Source organism: Xenia sp. Carnegie-2017, unplaced genomic scaffold (genome assembly GCF_021976095.1).
Source record: "Xenia sp. Carnegie-2017 unplaced genomic scaffold, XeniaSp_v1 HiC_scaffold_22, whole genome shotgun sequence".
NCBI lineage: Eukaryota > Metazoa > Cnidaria > Anthozoa > Malacalcyonacea > Xeniidae > Xenia > Xenia sp. Carnegie-2017.
The window spans coordinates 6599297-6617115 of NW_025813485.1; the positions used below are offsets into that span (position 1 = coordinate 6599297).

The window sequence follows — 17819 nt, forward strand, 5'->3', positions numbered from 1 at the left end:
AAAGACACGCCTCCTTATGTTGGTTGAAATAAAAAATCATCGTGGTCGTGACATAAATGTCACAAAAGTGAGTGAAAAGCTTTCTGGAGTGCGTTGCACGAAGATCGTGCATTGCCTTCAACGTTATGTTAATGTTAAATAGCACGTCAAATGCAGCCAAGTTAAGGTTTGTGTATTCTCAAAATTGCATGAAGAATTTGAAAACAGAAATGCCTTTATCTTAGAAATTCGCAACCAGTGTGGACGAGATGATAATTTGACGTTCAAAATAGTATGGATTTGAGAGTATTTGCAAAGTATGAATTAGAGACGAGATCGTTCTGGTAGCTTATTATACAAGAAAGGTTTTTAGATCGGCTTCATTAACAGTTATCAACAAAAATTAATAAATTAAATGTAGATCGCATATAGCAAAAGAAAAATGCCTTTTCTTTTATAGAAAACGAAAACTGAAAGAGGAGAATGTTTAATGCTGAAAAACTCGGTGTGCAATGACACAAATTTCAGTTGTAATTTTAAAGAAATCGAATGGCTGTTAAATAAACATACCTCACTGGGTCGAGTGCTAAATTTACTTTTCGCAGAGCTTCAGAAAAAGTTTTTAAAATTCAAACATTCAGTGACCCAAAGGCATATATGATAAATTATCACCGAAACGGCTTTGTAGGATGACGTTAAATTTATATTTTGAGTCCACATCTTTTGGCCTATTTTCAGCGGTCATGATTTAACCTATCATTGTAAGACATGAAAGTCATCGCGCTGACAGAAAAGGTTATCGTTCATCTTTCAAGGTGGGCTAAAAACTTATGAGATAAAGAAGGTCATTATATTGAGCATGCACTCACCACATAGTCCCATTTCACAAATTACATATACGTTAGACGTTTGACCGAAGATCTCAAGACAATAAATAAGACTTTCTACGTGGATCTTAAAATACCGATCAAAGTGTCCTGATATATGAGATATGATGGAGCAAAGTATGTCGTGCCTGTAAATCTGGTAATTGCTATATGCTTTAGGCATTAAAAACTTATGACACCATGGAATTTTACATAACAATTGAAATTCGTCTTCGAATATAACATTGTCCGACATAAACGGACATTGTCCTGGCTCGATCATTAAATTGGATGATTCCAAATACTTCAAATACCACTTGAAATAAGTGTTTGGTTTATATAAGCAAATTTCTATCGGAAAGAAAGTCAGTAAGAAACGTTCTGCTCCAAATTTCGATAGCCACTTTTTAAGATACAACGTCAGAATTTGCGTTTCAGACGTACAACTATGCAGATAATCTCTAGGTGTAGTCAATAAAACCTTTCGTATAATTGAATTTCCGTTCACAAAGATGAATTTATTGATAACTTTATGAAACGCTACTTCTCCATTTCTGATGTAGAATATGTATGTACAAAGCTGTTTCTTTGCCTTCTGATATTTAATGTAATTTATGAACAAAAAATCTGACGGTTTTCAGAAAAAGCAAATTCGGGATCTGGGCAATATAAAGTACAAATGAGTATTAATTGACTGACATGTCGGTTTATTAACATTATGACGCATTTGCTTCTCGATGTAATTAATCGTTTCATTAAAATTCCATTAATGTTCAATTTGATAAATATTAGTCAAATATAACAATGAATATAACAGCATTAACTGATATAATTGTTCCATTTCTCTAAATAATAAATACATTTAGAAAATATTAGTCGACGATCCAAAAACTGTGTATAACAATGGTTTGGCCTCTCATGCACACTTTCACGAAAAGTTTTTTCACAGTAAGAGGAGCAATAAAAAATTCAGATGGTTCAAGCAGCTTGATTAATTTCTACAAAAATGCAGCAAGTGGGTCCTTGCCTTTCTTGTGAAATGATTGGCTGTTGCATTTCACCATGGTCCGTTAAAGGGTTGTTTGTTTTATTTTAAAAAATCTGAAAGTCAACTGTCAACTTTTAATTTTGAATTTGAACATATTGGTATGGGACAACTATATGTGGATGAAAGAGGATTTTATTATAAGGAAGAACTGGAAATTGTTGCAGAAAGTATGAACAAAAACGCGAATAATGACGGAACGCCGTTTTTAAATCTGACTGCACAATCAAATACTGTGGCCTCAGCCTGCTTTTGAAACCCATAGATAATTTTTTCAATCGTAGCTCCTAGCTGGTAATTAACATGAAAAAGGTACCAGTCCAAGGAAAGAATGGTAAAATTACAGCTCTATTCAGTGATGTTTTGCAAGGGGGGGGACGGTGTTCCCCTTATGAAAAATCACACGAGGGGAAACGTAACACTATATTGCGGCTAGCCATTACCAATTATTTAGAACCCATTGTCTCCACAAGATAATATGTTTCAATTTGCTGTACGTGCAACTACTTGATACTGCACTTCGATGAAAACATTCTAATTAAAAGAACTTGAAAATGCCACAATTTGTATATAAGCCTTTACAGACTCCACCATGGACCTAGTTTTTAAAATTAATCCATCAAAGGTAAATCTGCGAGTCAGCTCTGAGCTCACTACTCACTAAATATGCGATCATATTTTTTCCTTCAATCATCATTCAAACAAATATTGAGATTTTTGCTTTGGTACCAGAAAAATAAATGAAAAGTTTTTACATGCTCAAATTTAGTAGAAGTATGATTGAACTCAGACTAAATATGTGAAGTTTACAGTTTTATCAATCTCCTGGAAAGCGCTGAGCTTGACAATGTGTGGAAAACATTTGAGGTTTATCTGCAAGCTCTTTAGGCAAGTAGCCGATACTATGGACGTAGGATGATCGATAATATGGGCTCATACCAGTGAACTCTATTACTCTAAGGTTTTAGCACTATTAATTATCACCATAGCAACAAGACAATACCACAAAAATCGATATATGATATAAATACCTCAATCCACAACAGAACACAATTTCAAAGCTAGCTATATTGTAGGGAGATTTTAGCACTACCCACAGATCTATGACATTAAATATCTAAAATTAGTATTTTCTTTGACATTAAATATTTAAAATTAGTATTTGGAAAATTTAGGTTTTATGAAAAGGTGGGTCACCTATAAAAGTAACGAATAAAATAAATCAAAATAAATTTATTAAAAGAATATAAATTTATTAAGAGAATTAAAAATCATGAATGATAAGCCTCTCTCTGAAATCCGATTAATCATTGTTTGCTGAAAGAAAATAAGGTTAATAAGCTTACTTTTTGAGTATGACGCGCAAGATTGTGACGCACAGCGAACTAAGACGTTTAAAATGCCAAGAGATCTTGAAGAAGAAAAGGCTAAAAATCAATCATAAAAAGTTAAAAGACGGAAAGAAATCACAATGGCATCTGTTAGGAACAGATAAGCATCAAAAATATACACAACAAGAATAGACAAAGAATGCTTGACAACATTGATGGATAAATAAGGATGAAAATAGAATGTGCCAGGATTAATACATACAACATGAATGAAATGGTGAAATGTGTCTTTCTAATGGTAAAGGAATGCAGGCACTATCAAAACTGAAAATAAAAGCTACATTATTGATATCAAGTAGCTAGCTACAACACTGGTTGGGAAAGCTGACCAAAGGAATTGGAACTCAAAGCACTGTAAGACTTGGAAAGAATATAAATAAAAAAGACAAGGTACACATCGACCAATGAAAAGAAAGCTATCCATACATTGAGCAATTGATGTCTTCATCTACTTCATTTGCTAGCAATAGCAAATCATAATTGATAAACTCTACAGCTTTTATTTGAAACGTGCTGGTATGTAAGAATTTTCTAGCAAGAAAACCAAGCATCCTGCTGCACAATTATAAACTTGTTAGTATTCATAGTCACGATTTATTACGTGCCACATTTCCCGTTTCAGACACGTGCCACATTTTACCCAGTCAAAAAAGTTATAGTGCTATTGTTTTTGTCATTCAGTTCTCTTTTTGTAGCAAATTAAGTTTGATTCAAAGTCTTCATGTCATATACATCTACTGGAAAAGCAATGAATGACATAATGCAGGCAAGAGCATTACGGGTAACGAACAATCATATTCAAAAATACTTACAAGCACATTTTCTTATGCCATGATTAAAATATGAAATGCTTCTCATTCTGTCATAAATTTCATATGGCTATAGTAGATTCATTCAAGCATCAAGTAAATTTTTGAAGAATGTTTGGTTGGAGTACTTTTTCAAAATCCTACATTGATTAGGATAATTAGGAAATCAGCCGTATCTTTCAGCACTGCATTTAATGAACACGAATGCGTAGATTTCTGCACGAAACAGATTATTGAACAAAGTGGTGCAATCTGTTACTAATGTATCAATTTATTCTTTAATTGCTCGATAAAATTAAGGCGTGTTGTATTAAGTTGTATTTGCGTGTTATAATTGTAGTTTCATTTTACTTAAAGTGATAAACAAGTATGTACTTATAGTTTCCCAATTATTAGCATGTAATCTACTAACTCATATTTTGATGTCATTTGCACGAAAGTTATCATTTCATACGTGACGAAACGTATGATACGTGACGTGACGGGTTAAACTAGTTATTCAGAATGATAGTTGGTTTGAGACAGGTACAGTTGTTAATCGATGAAACTGTAAAGTCGTTGAAGATTGTTTATAAGTATCGAAGTTCTTTATTATTAAATCTCAAAAGTGTAAAACGAATCTGAGTGCAAACTAATTTGCTGAAGGAGATCAACAAATTAGCGCCACTGATAATAATGTGAAAATGTTATTGACGATAATTCACATGTGATGTTGCTTATGTAAGAGAGTTGAGGTCAATATATAGTCAGGGTATATATTGAGGTCAATATATAGTCTCTGTAAATATTCTAAATAAATGATGATTATGAAAAGACTCATCCTCTGTAAGATTTGGAACTACGACTAAAGTTTTAATTGAAACAATTTCTTTTTTTGAATTGACTTGCTCTAGCAATATTGCGTTTCCCAATATTCCAGATTGAAGACCAAACCTTAAACCTTAATCTTCCTTTAGCACACGAGCCAATTATGTGATCCTATTTAATCACGATATATTTTCCCCTTACACGTGAGAACTGCTTCAGCAGCTCTGAAGCAAAAACGTGAGATTAAAATTGATCAGCAAATACAAAACTCTTTTACCACTTAGTTTGAATGTAAAAGAATCTTTCACAAAGAAGAGATCCTCGATCCTTTCTCCCAATAATAAATGTAATATTAGCAAAAAGAAGTCTAAGAACTGACAACTGACAAAGAGATACATGCCATTCACGTCGTATAAGATGCATCAAGTTACCACATAGTATTATGTCTAATATTTAGTCTAAAAATAAAAACTACTGATAACTTAAAAATTCAAGGTAAAGTACAGCTCCTGTTTCGATCCTTAAGATACGGCATAGTATAAATAAGTGGTAAGTTTGAAGCTTAGTTTCAGGCAGCAATATAGATTATTGTTTTGTTGCTCAACAAAGCGCAGGAAATGACCTTTTTCGGATTTACGTAATCATCGTTATGAAATGACATATCAATCAAGACAGAACTGACATCTAAGGCACAGGGATGTATGAATAAGAATAGGGTTTAGTGCAATGGATTACTATTCAACGGACAGCGGGAACTCTTGTAACTTATTCTTTAGTAGACTGTAGGAATGCTTCATTTCAAATTGGGAATTTCAAAAGCTTATGCCATAACAACATATTTCACTTGCCATGGCAAGCAACCAAAATGTTTGAATACATGTAAATTTTAATGATAGAGGTGCGTTGTCTACGGAAGTACGAAATTCTAAAAAAGGTGTTGAATAGGGAAAGTAAAACGGCGCAACAGACTTGCATGTTTGTCTAACAACAAAAACAAATCCTAATTCTTCGTTCGTCACCATGGCAAGAACAGAAACATTTCCTCATTCTTTCAGTTCGACGTTTATTTTATCAGTTGGCACGATACTTCTTGTTTCAGTTGTTCGTCTCCTTTTAAAAACAACACCCATGTGTTAGTGATAGTTAAAACAGTATAGTAATCTAAGTCAAAACAACAATTAGAATATATTCATAATTTACTTTCGGCTTTCGTATTGTACAAATAAGAAAGACGCCAGAAGGCATAGACTTCCCAGCAAGTATATTGAAGGAGCTACATTGAAGTGCATGAAATGTTAAAAAGCTGGGTTGAAAATCCATATATTTGTATAGAAAAGTTAAATAAGCAATCATATTTGATTGGGTGTTTTAGGGGTTTATTTTGAAAGAGTGAAAAGATAAAAATTGCTAATAGATTGCACAACTGCAACAAAGGAGAATGAGCCCATGCAGCTTGCGTGTCGAGACCACTTGTTGAGACATTCAAATAGTTAAAGTCAGTCTCCCGAGTATATACAATACAAATAATCAATTATAAACTATTATCATTCATTCACACTTTTTTACGTTCTAAATTTAGGTACAAAAAATACCTTTTTAGAAATAATTCTATAGACATTTGACACAATAGTCACAAATTGAAGTGACATTGTCGGTGTGTTTTCAAGTACCGAAAGAAATACTATGAATTTATTACAAAATGTTTATGTTGTGTACAATGCCGTTAAATTAACTGTATGTCAGTCCTGTGAAGAAAATTTTGGAACAAGGATGTCAAGAAAATCGTGGGTTCACGAGCAATGAGTATGTTAAGTCCAAGAACAAGTATAAATACATATATATAAATTTTATTGCATCAGTGATTTATGAAATACTTCACTTTCCGCCATAAGTTTCAAGGATTCGTATGTGCTGGCATTACTTATATTTTTGCAACGAGCGTTCATGAGCAATCCATCAAACTTCAAAATTTTCCAAGTTTTTAAACTATTGGTCATCTTAAATCTAATTAAGATATCAGCAGTTACTGTAGAAGACGTGGGTTCTTTTAAAACATTTTGTCATGTTTAAACGGCGTATTTCATAATACATTGTGTTCTAAGAACTATATGTGAGCCTTATAATTAACCTCTGGAATAAATGGAATACACTACAATATGTTAAAGTGAATGCAGGGTTTAATTTGTACACATGCATATTTTGTTATATTATGTTTATAGTGGTATAAATGGGCAGTTCGTTATTGTGTATAGTTGAAAAACAAAGCGCAGGAAATGACCTCAGAAGACTTCTTCGGATCTGCGTAATCATGGTAATGAGAAGAACAGCCCAGAGTTTCGCAATATGAATACTATAATCAACTTACAAAACAGAAATGACAAAACATCCCTTGCCTTAGATTATACAAATAAGATAAAGATTCGTCAGTGGCTTACTATTCAACTGACACCGATAGACTATAGAAATGATTAACTACAATTTGGCAGTATGATAAAAAATAATCTGCTTTTGTCATAGTATAATCTTGCACTGACATATAACTATGTGGATTAATTGACATATCGTAGTCGCTCAGAAGTCACAAACTTCTAAAAATCGAGTTGAACAGAGACAACAAAGTTGCCTCACGAAAACAACATATATATAATTTTTAATTCATCACGTACATTTTGTCACTTAAATGACGTACGCTTCCTATTCCAAATGCTTTTAGTTTGACGCTTGTTGTTTCAAAAGACCGGTGCACTCTGGGGTGCTTTGTAAAAAATTTGACAAGGGAGCACTCAAACATATATTCTAGCAGAATTTTTTCGTGAAAATGTAAATATAACAATTGTGAATGAAATTAAAATAATGCCAGAAATTGTTAGCAACAATTTACTTAAGGTTATCAGTCACTTAGATAAAAACTATTGAGTTAATAAGGCTTTATGAGTCAACCTATGTATGTATTTAGACAAGTCGTGTAAGCAAATTAACTTAATCACACATTTCGCTTTTTTTTAATACATACCATTGTAATTTGTTGAAGGTGGAAAATATAATAAGGGCATGCACCTTACGCAAGAAATGAGCCCAGCTCGTAGCTACGTGAGAGCCTCAAATTAGATAGTCCGACTTCCACGAGTAATTAAACAATCATGTACTGTAAGCGTTCATAGTCACGTATATTGTCATGCTATGTTTACAATAGTAAATTAACTTTTTGTACTTAACTCTATAGCCACAGTTTTCAATGATAAAGGTTAATTGTCAATTGTGGAATTCATGGTGTGCATTCAAATACCGAAATAATATCAAGGTTTGATCTTATAAGTCTTCATAAAATATACAACGTTTATGTTATGCCAATCTTTTCTGGAAAAGCCAAGACCGACCGCATGCTCCGGAAAATCATGGCTCGCGAGCAATCATGAGTATGGTCATAGAACATAAACAAACGAAGACTTAATTTACTGCATCACTACTTCAGACATAACATGCTTCAATTTCTGTTGCAAATTTGAAAAAGCTGATTAGTTGTTCGCAAAAACTTTTTGAAAATGAACTTTTTAAGATAGCGGTCGAGATAATTTACAGATCTAGGCTTTTATTAATCTGAAAGTCGATATTTGCCCAAGCTTAGTAACATTATATCGGAGCGTGTCGTAACTATTTATTTGTACATTGAGTTCAGTATCTATATGTGTCTTATCAGTCTTATGCATTTGAAAGCTAAAGTCATTATTGTAAAACCAAGTTTGAAGTATATACAGATGTATAGGGGGTGCTCATTTTACAAACTATCTCTTGTAAACGACAATGTCGTTCATTTTTATGTCCGATGAGATCTTAGTGAATGATATTTTAGCTTTTTCAACATTTGTCGTCTCCCATACATCCAAACTTGTAGCTTAATATTGAAAATAGCTAGTTTTCTTTTCACTTTAAAAAAGCATTCCTGGGCCTTGTTGATAATGATAGGATTGCACGTCTGCAACTAAAGAGGCTGAACGATCATGAATTAAAATAATTGCAACAATCTTGAGGGCATGGAATGAATTCCACGGAGAAAGATGCACGCATAGTTCTTCAGATTTTTCTTATGCTTCTCAAATTAAGCAAAAGACGTGTTATAGTATCAAAGATTTTTTTTCAGAAAAGAAAAACCATACTAATGATTAAAAATCATACTGAGCTAGCTTATTTTTCAGTATAGGTGATATTTGTATGTTGCGTCATGTTTCATAATTCCCAGGAGGTTAGTCGCAATTGAAAAATAATAAAAAAAAATTTAAACGATGTTAGAGAAGGCAGGTAAAATGTTTCCAAACTAAACTTGTAGCTAAGATTAGCTATTTTTTAATAAAATATTTTATGATATTTGTTTTATCCTGATAAAAAATCCTACTAAATTAAAGTGTAAAAATTTTACATGTTTGTAAATGTAGATCGTCCAGGTTGGTATAGTCCTGAGAAGGACTGTTTTCGTTGTTGTTGGCTGATGTTTCGACAACTTTAGCCGTTGATATAATGCAGGCAAGAGCATTACGGGTAACAAAAAATCATATTCAAAAATACTTACAAGCATATTTTCTGATGCCATGATTAAAACATGAAATGCTTCTCATTCTGTCATAAATTTCATATGGCTATAGTAGATTCATACAAGCATCAAGTAAATTTTTGAAGAATGTTTGGTTGGAGTACTTTTTCAAAATCCTACATTGATTAGGATAATTAGGAAATCAGCCGTATCTTTCAGCACTGCATTTAATGAACACGGTCGGTATGAGGAGTTATCTTAACTTTACAATTATACATCTGCGAACGCGTAGATTTCTGCACGAAACAGATTATTGAACAAAGTGGTGCAATCTGTTACTAATGTATCAATTTATTCTTTAATTGCTCGATAAAATTAAGGCGTGTTTTATTAAGTTGTATTTGCGTGTTATAATTGTAGTTTCATTTTACTTAAAATGATAAACAAGTATGTACTTATAGTTTCCCAATTATTAGCATGTAATCTACTAACTCATATTTTGATGTCATTTGCACGAAAGTTATCATTTCATACGTGACGAAACCATTTGTATAAATATGGGTTAAACTAGTTATTCAGAATGAGAGTTGGTTTGAGACAGGTACAGTTGTTATTCGATGAAACTGTAAAGTCATTGAAGATTGTTTACAAGTATCGAAGTTCCTTTATCTGAGTGCAAACTAATTTGCTGAAGGAGATCAACAAATTTCTGCGATACAAAGAGAATTGTTTTTTTATCATGGATCTTATGTTCAGCACACAAATATGCCTGAGCGCGCAAAGTTCTTCAACTATATCGGAGTTTAATTGGTTTTCATATGAACATTGAACACACATTGACGATGAATTTATCTTTAATTAAGAGCATTTGTCTACACTTTAACTTTACCTTATCCAAAAGTTGATTGGGCAAAGTTAATAAGTAGCATTTCATAATAATCAGTGGTACCGACAACGGGGGGGGCTGATTTCCAAGGTCTTTATATACGAAATTTGAAAACGTCAGTGGTAATTTGGGGTGTTTTGCGCCCTCCAAATTAAGATCCTGCTAGCGTCACTGATAATAATGTGAAAATGTTATTGACGATAATTCACATGTGATGTTGCTTATGTAAGAAAGTTGGTTGAGGCTTGTCAATATATAGTCTCTGTAAATATTCTAAATAAATGATGATTATGAAAAGACTCATTCTCTAAAAGATTTGGAATTACGACTAAAGTTTTAATTGAAACAATTTCTTTTTTTGAATTGACTTGCTCTAACAATATTGCGTTTCCCAATATTCCAGATTGAAGACCAAACCTTAAACTTTAATCTTCCTTTAGCAGCCAATTATGTGATCCTATTTAATCACGATATATTTTCCCCTTACACGTGAGAACTGCTTCAGCAGCTCTGAAGCAAAAACGTGAGATTAAAATTGATCAGCAAATACAAAACTCTTTTACCACTTAGTTTGAATGTAAAAGAATCTTTCACAAAGAAGAGATTCTCGATCCTTTCTCCCAATAATAAATGTAATATTAGCAAAAAGAAGTCTAAGAACTGACAACTGACAAAGAGATACATGCCATTCACGTCGGTATAAGATACATCAAGTTACCACATAGTATTATGTCTAATATTTAGTCTAAAAATAAAAACTACTGATAACTTAAAAATTCAAGGTAAAGTACAGCTCCTGTTTCGATCCTTAAGATACGGCATAGTATAAATAAGTGGTAAGTTTGAAGCTTAGTTTCAGGCAGCAATATAGATTATTGTTTTGTTGCTCAACAAAGCGCAGGAAATGACCTTTTTCGGATTTACGTAATCATCGTTATGAAATGACATATCAATCAAGACAGAACTGACATCTAAGGGATGTATGAATAAGAATAGGGTTTTGTGCAGTGGATTACTATTCAACGGACAGCGGGAGCTCTTGTAACTTATTCTTTAGTAGACTGTAGGAATGCTTCATTTCAAATTAGCAATTTCAAAAGCTTATGCCATAACAACATATTTCACTTGTCATGGCAAGCAACCAAAATGTTTGAATACATGTAAATTTTAATGATAGAGGTGCGTTGTCTACGGAAGTACGAAATTCTAAAAAAGGTATTGAATAGAGAAAGTAAAACAGCGCAACAGACTTGCATGTTTGTCTAACAACAAAAACAAATCCTAATTCTTCGTTCGTCACCATGGCAAGAACAGAAACATTTCCTCATTCTTTCAGTTCGACGTTTATTTTATCAGTTGGCACGATACTTCTTGTTTCAGTTGTTCGTCTCCTTTTAAAAACAACACCCATGTGTTAGTGATAGTTAAAACAGTATAGTAATCTAAGTCAAAACAACAATTAGAATATATTCATAATTTACTTTCGGCTTTCGTATTGTACAAATAAGAAAGACGCCAGAAGGCATAGACTTCCCAGCAAGTATATTGAAGGAGCTACATTGAAGTGAAATGTTAAAAAGCTGGGTTGAAAATCCATATATTTGTATAGAAAAGTTAAATAAGCAATCATATTTGATTGGGTGTTTTAGGGGTTTATTTTGAAAGAGTGAAAAGATAAAAATTGCTAATAGATTGCACAACTGCAACAAAGGAGAATGAGCCCATGCAGCTTGCGTGTCGAGACCACTTGTTGAGACATTCAAATAGTTAAAGTCAGTCTCCCGAGTATATACAATACAAATAATCAATTATAAACTGTTATCATTCATTCACACTTTTTTACGTTCTAATTTAGGTACAAAAAATACCTTTTTAGAAATAATTCTATAGACATTTGACACAATAGTCACAAATTGAAGTGACATTGTCTGTGTGTTTCCAAGTACCGAAAGAAATGCTATCAATTTTTTCCAAAATGCTTATGTTGTGTACAACGCCGTTAAATTAACTGTATGTCAGTCCTGTGAAGAAAATTTTGGAACAAGGATGTCAAGAAAATCGTGGGTTCATGAGCAATGAGTATGTTAAGTCCAAGAACAAGTATAAATACATATATATAAATTTTATTGCATCAGTGATGTATAAAATACTTCACCTTCCGTCATATGTTTCAAGGATTCGTACGTGCTGGCATTACTTATATTTTTGCAACGAGCGTTCATAAAGCAATCCATCCAACTTCAAAATTTAAAATTTTATAATTAAGATATCAACAGTTATTGTAGAAGACGTGGGTTCTTTTAAAACCTTTTGTCATGTGGAATGAACATAACAATGTGGAATGAAATTAAAATAATGCCAGAAATTGTTAGCAACAATTTACTTAAGGTTATCAGTCACTTAGATAAAAACTATTGAGTTAATAAGGCATTAACCTTTATAAGCTTATAGCTAATTGCTACATTTAAATGGTTTAATGCTGCGGCTAGGCTTTAAGAATCAACCTATGTATGTATTTAGACAAGTCGCGTAAGCAAATTAACTTAATCCTACATTTCGCTTTTTTTTTTAATACATACCATTGTAATTTGTTGAAGGTGGAAAATAAAATAAGGGCATGCACCTTACGCAAGAAATGAGCCCAGCTCGTAGCTACGTGAGAGCCTCAAATTAGATAGTCCGACTCCACGACTAATTGAACAATCATATACTTGTAAGCGTTCATAGTCACGTATATTGTCATGCTATTTTTACAATAGTAAATTAACTTTTTGTACTTAACTCTATAGCCACAGTTTTCAATGATAAAGGTTAATTGTCAATTGCGGTATTCATAGTGTGCATTCAAGTACCGAAATAATATCAAGGTTTGGTCTTATAAATCTTCATAAAATATACAACGTTTATGTTATGCCAATCTTTTCTGGAAAAGCCAAGACCGACCACATGCTCCGGAAAATCATGGCTCGCGAGCAATCATGAGTATGGTCATAGAACATGAACAAATGAAGATTTAATTTACTCCATCACTACTTCAGATATAACATGCTTCAATTTCTGTTCCAAATTTGAAAAAGCTGATTAGTTGTTCGCAAAAACTTTTTGAAAATGAACTTTTTAAGATAACGGTCGAGATAATTTACAGATCTAGGCTTTTATTAATCTGAAAGTCGATATTTGCCCAAGCTTAATAACATTATATCGGAGCGTGTCGTAACTATTTATTTGTACATTGAGTTCAGTATCTATATGTGTCTTATCACTCTTATGCATTTGAAAGCTAAAGTCATTATTGTAAAACCAAGTTTGAAGTATATACAGATGTATATGGGTGCTCTTTTTACAAACTATCTCTTGTAAACGACAATGGCTTTCATCTTTATGTCCGATGAGATCTTAGTGAATGATATTTTAGCTTTTTCGACATTTGTCGTCTCCCATACATCCAAAATTGTAGCTTAATATCGAAAATAGCTAGTTTTCTTTTCAGTTCGAAAAAGCATTCCTGGGCAAAAACAAATCCTAATTCTTAGTTCGTCACCATGGCAAGAACAGAAGCATTTCCTCATTCTTTCAGTTCGACGTTTCTTTCTACAGTTGGCACGATACTTCTTGTTTCAGTTGTTCGTCTCCTTTTAAAAACAACACCCATGTGTTAGTGATAGTGAAAACAGTATAGTAATCTAAGTCAAAACAACAATTAGAATATATCCATAATTTACTTTCGGCTTTCGTATTGTACAAATAAGAAAGACGCCAGAAGGCATAGACTTCCCAGCAAGAATATTGAAGGAGCTACATTGAAGTGAAATGTTAAAAAGCTGGGTTGAAAATCCATATATTTGTATAGAAAAGTTAAATAAGCAATCATATTTGATTGGGTGTTTTAGGGATTTATTTTCAAAGAGTGAAAAGATAAAAATTGCTAATGATTGCACAACTGCAACAAAGGAGAATGAGCCCATGCAGTTTGCGTGTCGAGACCACTTGTTGAGACATTCAAATAGTTAAAGTCAGTCTCCCGAGTATATACAATACAAATAATCAATTATAAATTGTATCATTCATTCACACTCTTTTACGTTCTAATTTAGGTACAAAAAATACCTTTTTAGAAATAATTCTATAGACATTTGACACAATAGTCACAAATTGAAGTGACATTGTCGGTGTGTTTTCAAGTACCGAAAGAAATACTATGAATCTTTTACAAAATGTTTATGTTGTGTACAATGCCGTTAAATTAACTGTATGTCAGTCCTGTGAAGAAAATTTTGGAACAAGGATGTCAAGAAAATCGTGGGTTCACGAGAAATGAGTATGTTAAGTCCAAGAACAAGTATAAATACATATATATAAATTTTATTGAATCAGTGATGTATGAAATACCTTACTTTCCGCCATAAGTTTCAAGGATTCGTATGTGCTGGCATTACTTATATTTTTGCAACGAGCGTTCATGAGCAATCCATCAAACTTCAAAATTTTCCAAGTTTTTAAACTATTGGTCATCTTAAATCTAATTAAGATATCAGCAGTTTCTGTAGAAGACGTGGGTTCTTTTAAAACATTTTGTCATGTTTAAACGGCGTATTTCATAATACATTGTGTTCTAAGAACTATATGTGAGCCTTATAATTAACCTCTGGAATAAATGGAATACACTACAATATGTTAAAGTGAATGCAGGGTTTAATTTGTACACATGCATATTTTGTTATATTATGTTTATAGTGGTATAAATGGGCAGTTCGTTATTGTGTATAGTTGCAAAACAAAGCGCAGGAAATGACCTCAGAAGACTTCTTCGGATCTGCGTAATCATGGTAATGAGAAGAACAGCCCAGAGTTTCGCAATATGAATACTATAATCAACTTACAAAACAGAAATGACAAAACATCCCTTGCCTTAGATTATACAAATAAGATAAAGATTCGTCAGTGGCTTACTATTCAACTGACACCGATAGACTATAGAAATGATTAACTACAATTTGGCAGTATGATAAAAAATAATCTGCTTTTGTCATAGTATAATCTTGCACTGACATATAACTATGTGGATTAATTGACATATCGTAGTCGCTCAGAAGTCACAAACTTCTAAAAATCGAGTTGAATAGAGACAACAAAGTTGCCTCACGAAAACAACATATATATAATTTTTAATTCATCACGTACATTTGTCACTTAAATGACGTACGCTTCCTATTCCAAATGCTTTTAGTTTGACGCTTATTGTTTCAAAAGACCGGTGCACTCTGGGGTGCTTTGCAAAAAATTTGACAAGGGTGCACTCAAACATATATTCTAGAAGAATTTTTCGTGAACATGGAAATATAACAATTGTGAATGAAATTAAAATAATGCCAGAAATTGTTAGCAACAATTTACTTAACGTTATCAGTCACTTAGATAAAAACTATTGAGTTAATAAGGCATTAGGCTTTATGAGTCAACCTATGTATGTATTTAGACAAGTCGCGTAAACAAATTAACTTAATCCTACATTTCGCTTTTTTTTAATACATACCATTGTAATTTGTTGAAGGTGGAAAATATAATAAGGGCATGCACCTTACGCAAGAAATGAGCCCAGCTCGTAGCTACGTGAGAGCCTCAAATTAGATAGTCCGACTCCCACGACTAATTGAACAATCATATACTTGTAAGCGTTCATAGTCACGTATATTGTCATGCTATTTTTACAATAGTAAATTAACTTTTTGTACTTAACTCTATAGCCACAGTTTTCAATGATAAAGGTTAATTGTCAATTGTGGAATTCATGGTGTGCATTCATGTACCGAAATAATATCAAGGTTTGATCTTATAAGTCTTCATAAAATATACAACGTTTATGTTATGCCAATCTTTTCTGGAAAAGCCAAGACCGACCGCATGCTCCGGAAAATCATGGCTCGCGAACAATCATGAGTATGGTCATAGAACATAAACAAACGAAGACTTAATTTACTGCATCACTACTTCAGATATAACATGTTTCAATTTCTGTTGCAAATTTGAAAAAGCTGATTAGTTGTTCGCAAAAACTTTTTGAAAATGAACTTTTTAAGATAGCGGTCGAGATAATTAACAGATCTAGGCTTTTATTAATCTGAAAGTCGATATTTGCCCAAGCTTAGTAACATTATATCGGAGCGTGTCGTAACTATTTATTTGTACATTGAGTTCAGTATCTATATGTGTCTTATCAGTTTTATGCATTTGAAAGCTAAAGTCATTATTGTAAAACCAAGTTTGAAGTATATACAGATGTATAGGGGTGCTCATTTTACAAACTATCTCTTGTAAACGACAATTACTTTCATCTTTATGTCTGAGGAGATGTTAGTGAATGAAATTTTAGCTTTTTCGACATTTGTCGTCTCCCATACATCCAAACTTGTAGCTTAATATCGAAAATAGCTAGCTTTCTTTTCAGTTTGAAAAAGCATTCCTGGGCCTTGTTGATAATGATAGGATTGCACGTCTGCAACTAAAGAGGAGAATGTCTAATGCTGAAAATGTTTTATGTTGCAGTTGATTTTAATTATACGTCTAAAACTGCCGACGATCCACAAACATCAAGATGAAGATTCTAAATAAGAATAATCGTTTAATTTTCTTGAAACATACTAAGTGAATGCGGAACATAGCCATTGTGTTATTTTTTTGCTTTCCGCATAGAATTGGACATAAATCTGTTGTCTTCCCTTTGCAACAATATATAATTACACCAACTCATCATTTTGCTGTGTTGGCTAAATGCACAGCACTCGTCTTTTTTTTATTCGTTTTCAGAAAAATACACTAAAACATAGAGATCTGCCGGCGTTAAACGACTCACTAAATGATAATTAGGAATTCATCTGAAATTTATTCTCCAATAGCTACGATTATACACGAAAACTATTACAATTATATGTTAATTTTGTTGACATTTACATAGCTAAATTGGGCGCTTTGAAAAAGCTTACCGCAATGAGGAATAAGTCAGCGCCTGGATTTCTGCACGAAACAATTTATTAAACAAAGAGTGTTAGTTTTTTTTATCTTCTTTATCCTATCTTCTAGCACACAAATACACGTGAGAACGAAATTCTGCAAACGCATCGTACGTCATTGGTTTTTTATATAAACACATAATTGAATCTAGATTTATGTTTGAAAAAGCTTACCGATTGAGAAATAAGTCAGCGCCTGGATTTCTGCGCGAAATAAATTATTCAACAAAGAGTGTTTGTTTTTTATATCTTCCATTATCCTAGCTGAAGCACACAAATACACGTGAGTACGAAAATCCGCAAATGCATCCAAGCTACGTAGCTAGTTGGGTTTTCACACGAACATTTTCAATTGATTGACTGTAGATTTATCTTTAATTTGGTACACTTGACAACAATTTACTTCATCCACAGGTTCCCTGGGCAAAAATACAGAGGAGCATTTTATAAAAATGTGGTTTAAAATATTACGTACAAATTAATTATAGAGTCTCGTGGATGTGG

At 32.7% G+C, this 17819-nt stretch overlaps 5 long non-coding RNA genes across 5 annotated transcripts; 2 read left to right on the plus strand and 3 right to left on the minus strand.

Moving 5' to 3' along the window:
* Nucleotides 1-3122: 3122 nt before the first annotated feature.
* Nucleotides 3123-3746, minus strand: LOC124446633. The gene is made up of 2 exons (XR_006948501.1): nucleotides 3708-3746; nucleotides 3123-3317 (listed from the first exon to the last, which is right to left on the minus strand). It is a non-coding gene; the product is annotated as an uncharacterized LOC124446633 (long non-coding RNA).
* Nucleotides 3747-5765: 2019 nt separating this feature from the next.
* LOC124445508 lies at nucleotides 5766-7138 on the minus strand. Its single transcript, XR_006948180.1, has 2 exons — nucleotides 6777-7138; nucleotides 5766-6007 (listed from the first exon to the last, which is right to left on the minus strand). It is a non-coding gene; the product is annotated as an uncharacterized LOC124445508 (long non-coding RNA).
* LOC124445509 lies at nucleotides 6494-7777 on the plus strand. Its single transcript, XR_006948181.1, has 2 exons — nucleotides 6494-6700; nucleotides 7117-7777. It is a non-coding gene; the product is annotated as an uncharacterized LOC124445509 (long non-coding RNA).
* Nucleotides 7778-11457: 3680 nt separating this feature from the next.
* Nucleotides 11458-17784, minus strand: LOC124445507. The gene is made up of 4 exons (XR_006948179.1): nucleotides 17490-17784; nucleotides 14698-14849; nucleotides 12464-13940; nucleotides 11458-11699 (listed from the first exon to the last, which is right to left on the minus strand). It is a non-coding gene; the product is annotated as an uncharacterized LOC124445507 (long non-coding RNA).
* On the plus strand, nucleotides 14446-15484 carry LOC124445510. The gene is made up of 2 exons (XR_006948182.1): nucleotides 14446-14626; nucleotides 15043-15484. It is a non-coding gene; the product is annotated as an uncharacterized LOC124445510 (long non-coding RNA).
* Nucleotides 17785-17819: the final 35 nt, after the last annotated feature.